At 61.2% G+C, this 11344-nt stretch overlaps 1 pseudogene; it reads left to right on the plus strand.

Moving 5' to 3' along the window:
- Positions 1–380: 380 nt before the first annotated feature.
- On the plus strand, positions 381–9305 carry LOC115900662 (annotated as a pseudogene).
- The last annotated feature ends 2039 nt before the right edge of the window (positions 9306–11344 follow it).

An 11344-nucleotide genomic window follows, 5' to 3' on the forward strand; every position in this document is an offset into this window, starting at 1 on the left:
ATGACAGACAGGTGCCCACTCAGCAATGAGGAAGCTGAGGCTCGGAGAGTGAAGTCACCTGCCCAAGGTCACATAGCTGAGCCAAGGAGGTGCTGGCATCCCAGCTCCTTGTCCCCCCCTCCGCTGCCCAACCACCAGCAGAAGTGCCTGGGCCCGTGGCTGCCTTGAGGAGACTTAGGCAGTGCTGTGGGATGCATCTCTGTTCCTTACCAGGGACGGGGACACAAGACTGAGTCCAGTCCTCAAGAGCAGAGAGCACCGGGGACAGGCAGGCGCTGGGGAAGGGGCGGGGACAGGCAGGCAAACCGGTCGGGCGGGCGCTGCGCTGGGGCCTCCATCAGGATGGGCCTGTGCTGACAGTTCGGGCTGGCGCGGCAGCAGCTCGCGGGGCAGGCAGCTGGGGTCGTGAGGCCGCCGTCAGGTACGAGTGGACCCGGGACTGGGGGTGGGGAGTGGTGGACAGGCTCCCAACCGTCAGCACCCCAGTTTCCTCTGCCCCTCAGCCTTTCCCCATCCCTGTCCCCCACACAGCATCCTTCCCCGTCCTGCTTTCGGCTCTTCACGTTTGAAACGCGGTACACTCATCTTGCCCGAGTTTGCTGAGCCTCTCCCCAAATTGGACCACTGTGATTTCATTGCTCCCTCACAATTCCCCCTCCATCGTATCATTCAATCCTACAGGTACCTAGCTCTGACTTTCACTCTGCTTCTCAGCTGCTCCCCAGCTCACCTCACTAGCTTTGTGTCCTTCCAAAGCGTGCCAGCCTCCCACAGCACCCCACACCTTAATGACCCCTTGTGTCACTCAGCCACCACACTGGACCCCCTATTTCCCCAGCCCACATCTGCTCAGCACTCCCCAATGTCCTAGCCTCTTGGAAACTCCCAGAGGCTTCCCGACACGCAACCTCAAATTAGCCCCTAGCCACCCCCAGCGGTTCTCTGGCCATCCCTCTTCATCCTGCCCCTCACTGTACCCTGAAGGCCACCTCTGACCCCTCCTCCCAAGTGACTTAGGAAGCCAGCATCTGGGACTTGGCCTCTCCCCTGTCCAAGCTCTTGGGCAGGGCAGGGCCCCTGACCTCAGCTCTCTGCTGTTCATGACCCAGAGGCTACACTGAGCCTGTGCGCCCCCTCCTGCCCCAGGAAGAGGCCCCCAGCTGCCCAGCTGCCATGCACAAGCATTACAAAGTCCACTTTGCCAAGGATGCCCAGAGCCCCAACGGGCACTACTTCTGGGACCCAGAGTTGGGGCACCAAAAAGGTACGGGTTCAGTTTGGGGGTGGGTGATGGCCGGCAGAGGCCTGTGAGGGAGCCGGAGTGAATGAAGGAAGGGGAGCTGCGTCCCTAGGAGAGAAAAGCCACCTGCACTCCCCCAAGAGGCATCTGCATAGCAGCAGGGCCAGGACCCAGGACTAGGACCACAGGGCCGGGGTCCCGAAGATAGGAGCCTGGGCTGGAGATGGAAGCCGGGGCCACTTGGCCTGCCCTTTCCCCTCTCCAAACCCCCAGGCCTGTGTGGACGGCCCCCAGCCTGGAGGGGAGCAGTGTGCTGGGAGTAAGGGGTAGGAGAGGGAGCCCCGCACACTGAACATGTCTGAATGAGGCTGGGCCCAGTTTCTGGTGGCAACCACGGGTGCTCTTGTTTAGTGGGGGGAGGGGGCAGTGCCCTCCCACTGGGGCTGATTCAGCCTCCTCAGGGCTGGGGTGAGGGCCGGAGCTTCCCAGGTCACCACCCTTCCTGCCACCCTGGCCCGAGCTGGGGACAAGATCCACCCCCGCATCCAAATCCCTGGCCTACCCCTCTCCACACAACCACCCATCACTCCGGCCTCCCTGGGCCAGCCAGGGCCAGCTCCCAATGGATCCTCTCAGTTTCCCTGACCCCTGCACTCAGGGAACCCCCCAGGAATCCAGGAATCTGCTGTGGCCCGCACCAGCCTCCACTGAAGCCCCAGCCTCTCTGACCCCAGCTGAAGTCCAAGCCCTGCACCTTCCCCGCTCCCCTGCTGTGGAACAGCACAGACCCCGGGTCCCTCCCCTGCCCATACCTCCCCCACATACAATCTGACTTTTTGAGGGGTTTCTGGGGCTCCCAAGAATACTCTGGCCCCTAGATTCTACCTGAAGACTTGATCTGGCTTGTGCCGGTGTCCCCGGGAGGTTGGGGACACAGGCCCAGTCACCCCCACTTCCTTCCTTCCAGGATGCTGTCATCAGTGGCGCCAGGACTCAGCAGCCCTCCGAGCCCACAGGCCCTGTCGACCTTCCCCCCAGTCATACTGGCAGCTGGCCTACCACAGCCACCGAGTGGGTGGCAGTGGCTGGCGCCGGGGCGCCTCGCCCTCCGTCCTGCAGCGGCAGCGGCAGCCCCAGCCCCAGCCCCCACCTCCCAGCCCCCTTCGGCAGCGGCTCTGCCCCATTCACGAAGCCCAGAAAGGGGTGCCTGCAACCTCCACTGTCCCCAGGGAACCAGCCGGTGCCCTTCAGGCGCCCCCCTTACCCACCACGGCACTGGCCATGGCCAGCAGTGGCCCAGCCCTATCCTCTGCGGCCAGCATCTTCCTGGAGCCCAGCGAACCCACTGATGCCCGGCCTCTGCCCGCCCCAGGAGCCTGTGGCTCCTTCACCACCTACAGCCCCGGTGCTCACCCTGGCCTTCTCGGGGCCTCTGTCCTCGCTCCTGCTGCCTCACTTCCCGCCTGCTCCCTTTGCTCTCTGCCTAGCATCTTGCGCCTGACCTCTTCATCCACACCCTGGTCCCTATCCAGGAGGGGTGCGTCCCTGGCACCGGGGCTCAAGCTGGCTGCCTCTGCTTCACCTGTTGGGGTCCAAGGCTTCCAGGCCAGGCCTGCCCCGTGCCGCCATCCTGGGCCAGGCAGTGAAGTCCTCCCTCCCCTTCCCCCTTTCCCTCTGCCAACACCCTGGCTGTGCTCTGGTCTCTTCTCAGCCCCTTCCTCTGGCCCAGCAGGCTACAGGGTACATGGGGCAGGGATGGTGAGCCCTGAGTTGTTGGCCGGCTCTGGCATGGGGGAGACAGAGCTAGGGAGTGGCCTGGGGAACGGAGAGCAAAGGTCAGCAATGGGAGGACCCACTTGCTTGCTCCCTCCCTCCCTCATTCACTCCATGAGTGTGCCAGGCCCTGTTCTGGGGGCACAGTGGGGAGCAGGATCAACAGACATCTCTGTCTTCATGTATTGCAGCCGGGGGCAGGTACAGGAAACAAGGAAATTTAAAAGTGTGGCTGGGAGGCCGGGTGCAGTGGCCCACGCCTATAATCCCAGCACTTTGGGAGGCTGAAGCTGGTGGATCACTTGAGGTCAGGGGTTTGAGACCAGCCTGGCCAACACGGTGCAACCCCATCTCTACTAAAAGTACAAAAATTAGCCAGGTGTGGTGGCCAGCACCTATAATCCCAGTTACTCAGGAGGCTGAGGCATGAGAATCACTTGAACCTGGGAGGTAGAGGTTGCAATGAGCCGAGATCACACCACTGCACTCCAGCCTGGGCAACAAGAGTGAGACTCTGTCTCAAAAAAAAAAAAAAAAAAAAAAAAAGGTGTGGCTGGGCGCACTGGCTCATGTCTGTAACCCAAGTAGTTTGGAAGGCTGAGGCAGGAGGATCGCTTGAAGCCAGGAGTTCCAGACCAGCCTGGGCAGTGTAGTTAGGCCCTGTATCTACAAAAGGTAAAATAAAAATTAGCCCAGCATGGTGGTGCATGCTTGTGGTCCCAGCCATATGGGAGGCTGAAGCAGGAGGATCCCTTGAGCCCCAGAGTTCGAGGCTGCAGTGACCTATAATTGTGCCACTGCACTTCCAGCCTGGGTGACAGAGCAAGACCTTGCCTCTAAAAGTATACCACTCGGTAACAACCACACTAGGGAAAAATAAAGCACGGAGAGGAGATGGGGGATGTCAGGGTTTCCAGATTAAATAGGGTCGTCAGGCTGGGCCTCATTAAGGCAGTGTTAGAGCAGAGGCCCTGGGGAGGCGTGTTCCTGAGCCAGCAAGAAGCCAGCACTTCAGCTTTTGCCCTAAAGGAGGCAGGAGCCACAGGAGGCTTTGGAGCTGAGGATGGACATGAGCTGACAGGATCTCCAGGAGAATGGGCTGTGGGAGGAGGGCAGAAGCAGGTGGCCCAGGGAGCAGGAGATTGCAAGAATCCAGGCGAGAGGTGCTGGTGGCCTGGCCAGGGTGGTGGCAGCAGAGGTGGGGACATGGCTGGGTTTCTAGGTCTGGATTGAAAGTAGAGCAACAGGGACTCAGCAGGACTCTAGGTTGGGCACAGCCCTGTCACCAGAGCCTCGGGGCTATGATGTCTATTTCACACACAGGGAAATAGAGGGTGGATGAGGTGGAGGCACCCAGTGATCTGGCAGAGCTGGAATTAGACCCACCTGGCCCACACCTCAGTAGACCTACTCCTGAGTCTGCTTCCTGGCTGCCTGGCTTTGCCGCTAGGCGTGGCCCATTTCCTGCAGCCCATCAGGCCTCTCTGAAAGCGGCTGTGTTACCCGCACTGTGCACCACAAGGCTGGCCCCATGTGCCCCCGCAAGACTGAACCCTGCCTTTTTGATACCCCATTTCCAGGTCTGAGAAGCAACCCTCAGTGGGGGACAGGGTGTCCTCTGCAGAGTGGATGTAGTGCCACAAATGGCCACTGGAGACCATGACATTGACCAAGGGCCCAGCGCTGGCCAGACCCTTTGGCATTCCTGCTCCCCGGTGTCTCCGCTACCCCACTCTTCAGAGGGAACTGAGCCTCTCCCTGGGGTCTGCAGAGAAAAGCAGTGGGGCCGGGACTGGAGCTCCAGTCTGGTCATTTCTCTCCCAAGCCTGGGCTCAGGTGGGATTAGTGACTTGCTGGCATGATGGACAGGAAGGTGGGAGGAGCCTGCGGTCCAGGGCCTCTCCATGCTCTGGCTGGCCCAGCAGAACAGGCAGGAGTGGCCTGGAGTCCTGCTGATGTTGGGAAGTGGTGTCTTAGCATCCAAGGGCCTCATATCACAAAGAAAGGCCTTTGGGATTTTCCCGGGGGAATCATGGGCTTAGTGACCAAGCAAGCCTAAGCCTGGTGACCTGGGGCCAGGAAAGCTGACTTCCCGCAGCCTCAGCCTCTGGTGTGTGGCTGGGGGGATTCCACCCTCCCCCTCGTGGGACCCAAAGGGGCACAGCTCGCCCTGGACGTGGGGGCCACTGATGGCCATGGAAACCTCCACTGTAGGGTTTGACCTGAGTCCCCTTGGCACAGGGTGCCAGGGAGGGGCTGACAGCGGGGGCCATGGAGGGCAGATGGGAGGAGGGTGGTGCCTGGCCAGCAGCCCTGACTCAGTGTCCCCACCCCCAACCACCAGATATCCTGACAGAGGATGACGTCTACTGCAGCTGCCTGGCCAAGACACTCTGCCATGTGCCGGTCCCTGTGACTGTGGGTTTCTACGCCCCTTTCGGCTGCCGCCTGCACATGATGCTGGACAAGATCACGGGTGAGAAGCTGTGTGTGTGTGTGTTGCGGGGAGGATGAGAAACAGGGCCTCTGGTCCCCACCCAGCTCCAGGCTTCCCGCAGATCCCCCACCTCCTGCAGTCAGCCTGCCCCAGTCCAGGCCCTCCCCAAGCCCACACCTCTACCCTGGGCTCTGCTTCTCTGGCCTCCTGGCTGACCCAAAGTCGTACCCTTCCCTGCTTCCGCCACTAAATCCACTCCAAGGACTTTCTGAAGGACAGATCTGGCCCTGTCCTCCCCGTGCTTGGTGCCTTCCATGCTCCCCAGTACCCAAGGCAGAAAGCCCAGGCTCTTTATTGAGGCTGCAGGCTCCTGCCAAGCCCCTACTGACCTCTGTGCTACCCAGACCCACCTCTTAGGGCTTGGTGGTTACAAGGCACCTGACATATAGATGATAATTGAAGACATGAACTGGAACCCGCCAGGTTCCCCAGCAGCTATTTTTTTTTTTTTGAGACAGAATCTTGCTCTGTTGCCAGGCTGGAGTACAATGGTGCGATCTTGGCTCACCGCAACCTCCACCTCCCGGGTTCAAGCGACTTTCCTGCCTCAGCCTCTCAAGTAGCTGGGATTACAGGCACACACCACCACGCCCGGCTAATTTTTTGTATTTTTAGTAGAGACAGAGTTTTACCACGTTGGCCAGATGGTCTCGATCTCTTGGCCTCGTGATCCACCCATCTCAGCCTCCCAAAGTGCTGGGATTACACGTCTCGCTCTGTCTCCCAGGCTGGAGTGCAGTGGCACAATCTTGGCTCAATGCAGCCTCCACCTCCAGGGTTCAAGCGATTCTCCTGCTTCAGCCTCCCGAGTAGCTGGGACTACAGGTGCCCGCCACCAAGCCTGGCTAATTTTTGTATTTTTAGTAGCGATGGGGTTTTGCCATATTGGACATGCTGGTCTTGAACTCCTGACCTCATGTGATCTGCCCACCTCGGCCTCCCAAAAAGTGCTGAGATCACAGGTGTGAGTCACCGCGCCCGGCTTCCCAGCAGCTTTGATCTGGATCAAGCCCTGCTGGAGCTCAGACCTCAGCCCCATGTGCGGCGAGAGGGGCTGGGACTGATGTTCCTCCTCCGTGTGCCCAGCCCTGGTGCAGGCCCAACAGCCTTTTGTTCCTGTACTGACTGTCCACTGAGCACTCAGTGTCCTGCCCCGTGTTGTCACAGGGTCCTGGGAGGAGAAAAAATGAGGATATAAGGAACACAGAGTCCCTACTCCTGCTGGGGGCCATAGATAGATACTCCCGCTCATTCACCCCGTGACCTCAGATTTCTCATGATGCATTGTTCAGGCATTCCCCAAGCACCTTCTGGTGCCCAGGGGACCCAGTGGTGACCAAGACAGGCAGAACCCTGCCCTTCTTGCTCACAGTCCAGCAGGGGAGAGAGACTTGTTTTCAGATAGTGATGACCCAGAGTGGGAATGGCTGAGGGCCTCCAACCCAGCCTGGGATCAGGGAGGGCTTCTTGCATGAGGAGCAGTAAGTCTGGAAGATAAGACCAAGGCTGTATCCTGCTGCCTAGCATAGCTCGTCCTCAGCATCTCATTCATTCATCTCTTACACCGACCACCTCTCCCCTGGTCCACTCTCAGAACCTTCCCAGTGCCCTCTACACCCTCGACCCACCTCCAGCCCCTTACCCAGCCCGGGCTCTTCCTCGTATCTCTTTTTGCCGCCTCCCATCATCTCTCCTCTGCCGGCTCTACCTCTAACTATCCCGACCCCCAGCCTGGCCTACAGACCGCTTCCGGTCCAAGCCCGGCTCCAGGCCTCTCCACTTCCGCGCTTCTGCACCGGCTTCCAGCTCTTTAAGGAGAGGCCGCGGCTCCCTTCCAGTCCCTCGCCTCTGCTGGGCGCCCCTCGCCTCTCCAGGAGCGCTCCGCCCCGCCGGTACTAGACCCCGCCCACCCCGGCGGGTGTGCGGCTCACGCGGCTCCCGGGCTCCCTTCCCGCAGCGCTGATGCAGCAGGAGGCGGCGCAGCGCGAGAGGGAGGAGCTGCAGCACGTGCAGTGGCGGCCGCGCGCCGTGAGCGGCTGGGGCGTCCCGCAGCTGCTGTGGTACCTGGTGTTCCTGCAGCCCATCATCACCGAGGTGCACCTGCGGCGCAGGAACGTGCAGTTTCTTTTCATCCGCTTTAGCGCCTGGCAGTACGAGGGCACCGACAAGCTGTGGGCCGGCCTGGTGACCACGTTGTGCGAGGGCATCCGCCACCACTACGGCGCGCTGCCCTTTAGCGTGTACTCGGTGCTGGGCAACAAGCCGGCCACCAGGCAGGACTGCTGCCAGAGCGAGTGGCACTGCCGGCGCCGCGTGTGCCTGGGGCTGCTGGCGCTGCTGGCGGCGCTGGGCCTGGGCGTGGGGCTGCTCTACCTGTCGCTGGGCGGCCACGCACTGGGCCACAGCAGCCCGAACGGCAGCCTGCTCAAGGCGTTCGGCGGCGCGGCCACCACACTGTCGGGCTCGGGGCTGCTCATGGCCGTGTACTCGGTGGGCAAGCACCTGTTCGTAAGCCAGCGCAAGAAGATCGAGCGGCTGGTGTCGCGCGAAAAGTTCGGCAGCCAGCTGGGCTTCATGTGCGAGGTGAAGAAGGAGGTGGAGCTGCTCACTGACTTCCTGTGCTTCCTGGAGATCTACCAGCGGTGCCGGCCTGCGCGTGGTACTGGAGGTCACCGGGCTGGACACGTGCTATCCGGAGCGTGTGGTGGGCCTGCTCAACGCCATCAACACGCTGCTGTCCGACAGCCACGCGCCCTTCATCTTCATCCTGGTCGTGGACCCCAGCATCCTGGCTGCGTGCCTGGAGAGCGCAGGCAACATGAAGGGCACGGCCGACAACGGCTACCTCTTCTCAACCGCACGGTCACGCTGCCCTTCTCTGTGCCCATCATGGGCCGCCGCACCAAGCTGCATTCCTGCAGGATGCGGTGCAGAGCCGCGACGACCCTGTTGTGCCGCGACATCACGCGCAAGCTATTGCTGCCGGGGGACGCCAGGGGCGAGAGCGCGCAGCTGCTGGCGGTGCAGACGCAGCGGGGGCGGAGCGCGGGCAGGGCCGCATCGACGGCCGAGGCTGCGCAGCGCATCCAGGAGGCGCTCTTTTGCCTTCACAACGAACACGACTGCCTCTACGAGTACGTGCCCGACAACGTGGTGTCCATGCGGCGCATCGTCAACACCGTGCCTATCACCGTGCGCCTGCTGCAGCAGCAGCAGCAGCAGGGGGACTTCGGGGGCCCCACGCCGCGCCAGGCGGTGGCGTGGGTGGTGCTCGCCAACCAGTGGCCGTGCCGCCTGAGCTGGGCGCTGCAGTGCCTGGAGGACCGGCAGCAGACGGGGGGCGCGCCCGAGGGCCATGCTCGCCTCTGGGACGTGTTCCGCGACAACAGCCGCGAGCTGCACACTATGACCAGGCGTTGCAGAACGTACTCGACCTGGACGGCGACCCTGAGCTCTTCGAGCGCTTCCTGGGCGCCGACTTCCCCTTCACCGTGGCCGAGGCACAGAGCCTGCTGCGCTGCACGGTCAACCTGGACCACTTCAATCCGCCGGCGCATGGGTCTCATCCGAGCCGTCAGCGCCCTCAAGCCGCCCAGCCCGCCCAAGTCCCCCTGCCCGCGATGCCCCCCACGCTGCCCACCGGACCAACAGCGCCTCCGGGGCGCCTCCGTCGGGCCGTGCCTCAGGGCAAGCCAGCGAAGGCCACCACGCTGCGACTTGGCCCACAGGGGCAAGCTATGGCCGGTGGCCTGCTCGCTCTTCCATCCAGGGCAGTCCAGCCCAGGTGGGCCTTGAATAGAGGACTTGGCGGGCAGCAGGAGGCAGGGTTCCTCTGTCTGCCCAGATGGGGGAATAGGGGGCTGGACTGGACCCAGGGTCCCAATGAGCCCTGTGAGGGCCACACCCCCGGGTGAATCGGAGCCAGAGCCGTGGACATAGCCTCCAGGAGCGGGGCAGCGAGCCGGTGGCAGCATGAGAGCAGGCACAGAAGGACCAATGAGAAACTCAGGATATACGTGCAATAAATGGGGGTGTTGAGAGCCCCGAGTTGCTCTCTGCATCCTGATCCGACCAGGGACCAGGCCTGCCCCGTCCTGCCACAGGGCCTGCCCCATCCTGTCAAGGCCCACTTCCTCCTCTGTGCCATGCTGGCCTCCTCATCTGGCATCTCTGTGGCAGGAAAGGCTGCGGGGGGCGGTGGGCGAGGCTGCAGAGCTGGGGAGATGACAGGTGATGGGCGGGGTTGACTCAGGCACCATGGAGCGCCCAGGCTTCAGGGAATCCCAGTCCTCGTCCCATGCCCTAGTCCTGCCCCTCTGTGAGTAGGGCAGGAGCTGGCATTTCCGAGGGTGACCTCGGTGACCTCAGCAGGCTGCTGCTCCACCCCTAGGGTGGCTCCATTCTCAACGTAATGGGTTAATTAGACCTCGCTGGCATCTCAGCCAGTTGGGGTGGGTGGCACTAACCTCCCCCAGACAAATAACTGTCCACAGGGTACCTGACTTATGAGTCGCTCCAGGGCCACCCAAGGACCACTGGTTAGTCACTGACACTGAAGCCACTGCATCAGCCCTTTGATGAGGACAGGGAAGTTGGGGCAGAGATGGGGACATACAGGACCCAAGCCAACAGCCAGCCAGGAGGGGTTACACTAGGGCTGCCCACCTTTCCTCTGGACAGAGCCCTGGGCTGGGGTGGGTGTCAGTCCTCTGGGCAGTTCCTGATTCCTCATTGGTCAAATGTTCAGCCCACACGCTCAGGCCCTGGGGTGCCTGACCCAGTTCCAAGTGTGTGCCGGCAGGGGCTGCAAGGGCCAACACTGAACACACCCCTGGGATGAGGCTGAGGGTGTGGCTTCTCAGCCGGGGCCCTGATGCTGGCAGAGGGGACAGTCCCTGAGGAACCTGAGAGCTCCGCAAAGGCACCCACCCTCAGACCATGGGACTGGGGTCACTGACCCCACAGTTCTTTAGCTCCAAGGCTGAGCATGGCATCCAGGTCTGGCTGCAGCACCAGAATCCTCTGGCCACAGCAATTGTCACAGGTGCATGCAGGTCAGTGATAGCCCTCCAGGATCGTCCCTGGAGTTGAGCAAGCAGAGGTGCTGTTTCCCATTCTTGGACTGGCTAAGCTGGTAGATACACCTGGACCTCCTGGGAGCTGCTTCCTAGCAGTCAGGGAGAGTTGGCCTCAGAGGGAGAGGCATGGGGCTTGTGACACCGTTAAGTCTGTTTTCTGTAGATGTGTGGTTGGGGTCAGTATATCCCTTTAGCCTCCCCTAAGCCAGTTTCAGTTGGTTTTTGTTTCTTACCACCTGGAATCCAGGCTGAAAATAAATTTTCACTCCTGTTACCAGGAGTGGGGTGCTGTGAGAGATGCTAACATGTAGACTTGGCTGGAGGTGGGGGCAGGACTGAAGCCCCCCCATGCCTCAGTAAGAAGTCGCATCAGTCTGGCCAACGGTGAAACCCCATCTCTAATAAAAATACAAAAAATTAGCTGGGCATGGTGATGCACACCTGTAATCCCAGCTACTCAGGAGGCTGAGGTGATCGCTTGAACCCGGGAGGCGGTGGCTGGAGTGAGCCGAGATGATGCCACTGCACTCCAGCCTAGGTGGCAGAGTGAGACTCCGACAAAAAAAAAAAAAAAAAAAAAGCTGTAGCCTCTGTTACGTGGGTACCAAGCTGTGGACAAACTGTTGGCCACTGTATATCATGTGGAGCTGCTCTGAGAACTTGCACCTGTGTAAAGCCACGGGACTGGTTGTCACCAACAAAACGGGAGCACGGCTGATGTGTGCGCCTTTCCCAGCATGAGTTAGGGAGCAGGTT

The sequence above is a fragment of the Rhinopithecus roxellana genome, chromosome 12 (genome assembly GCF_007565055.1).
Source record: "Rhinopithecus roxellana isolate Shanxi Qingling chromosome 12, ASM756505v1, whole genome shotgun sequence".
Taxonomy (NCBI): Eukaryota; Metazoa; Chordata; class Mammalia; order Primates; family Cercopithecidae; genus Rhinopithecus; species Rhinopithecus roxellana.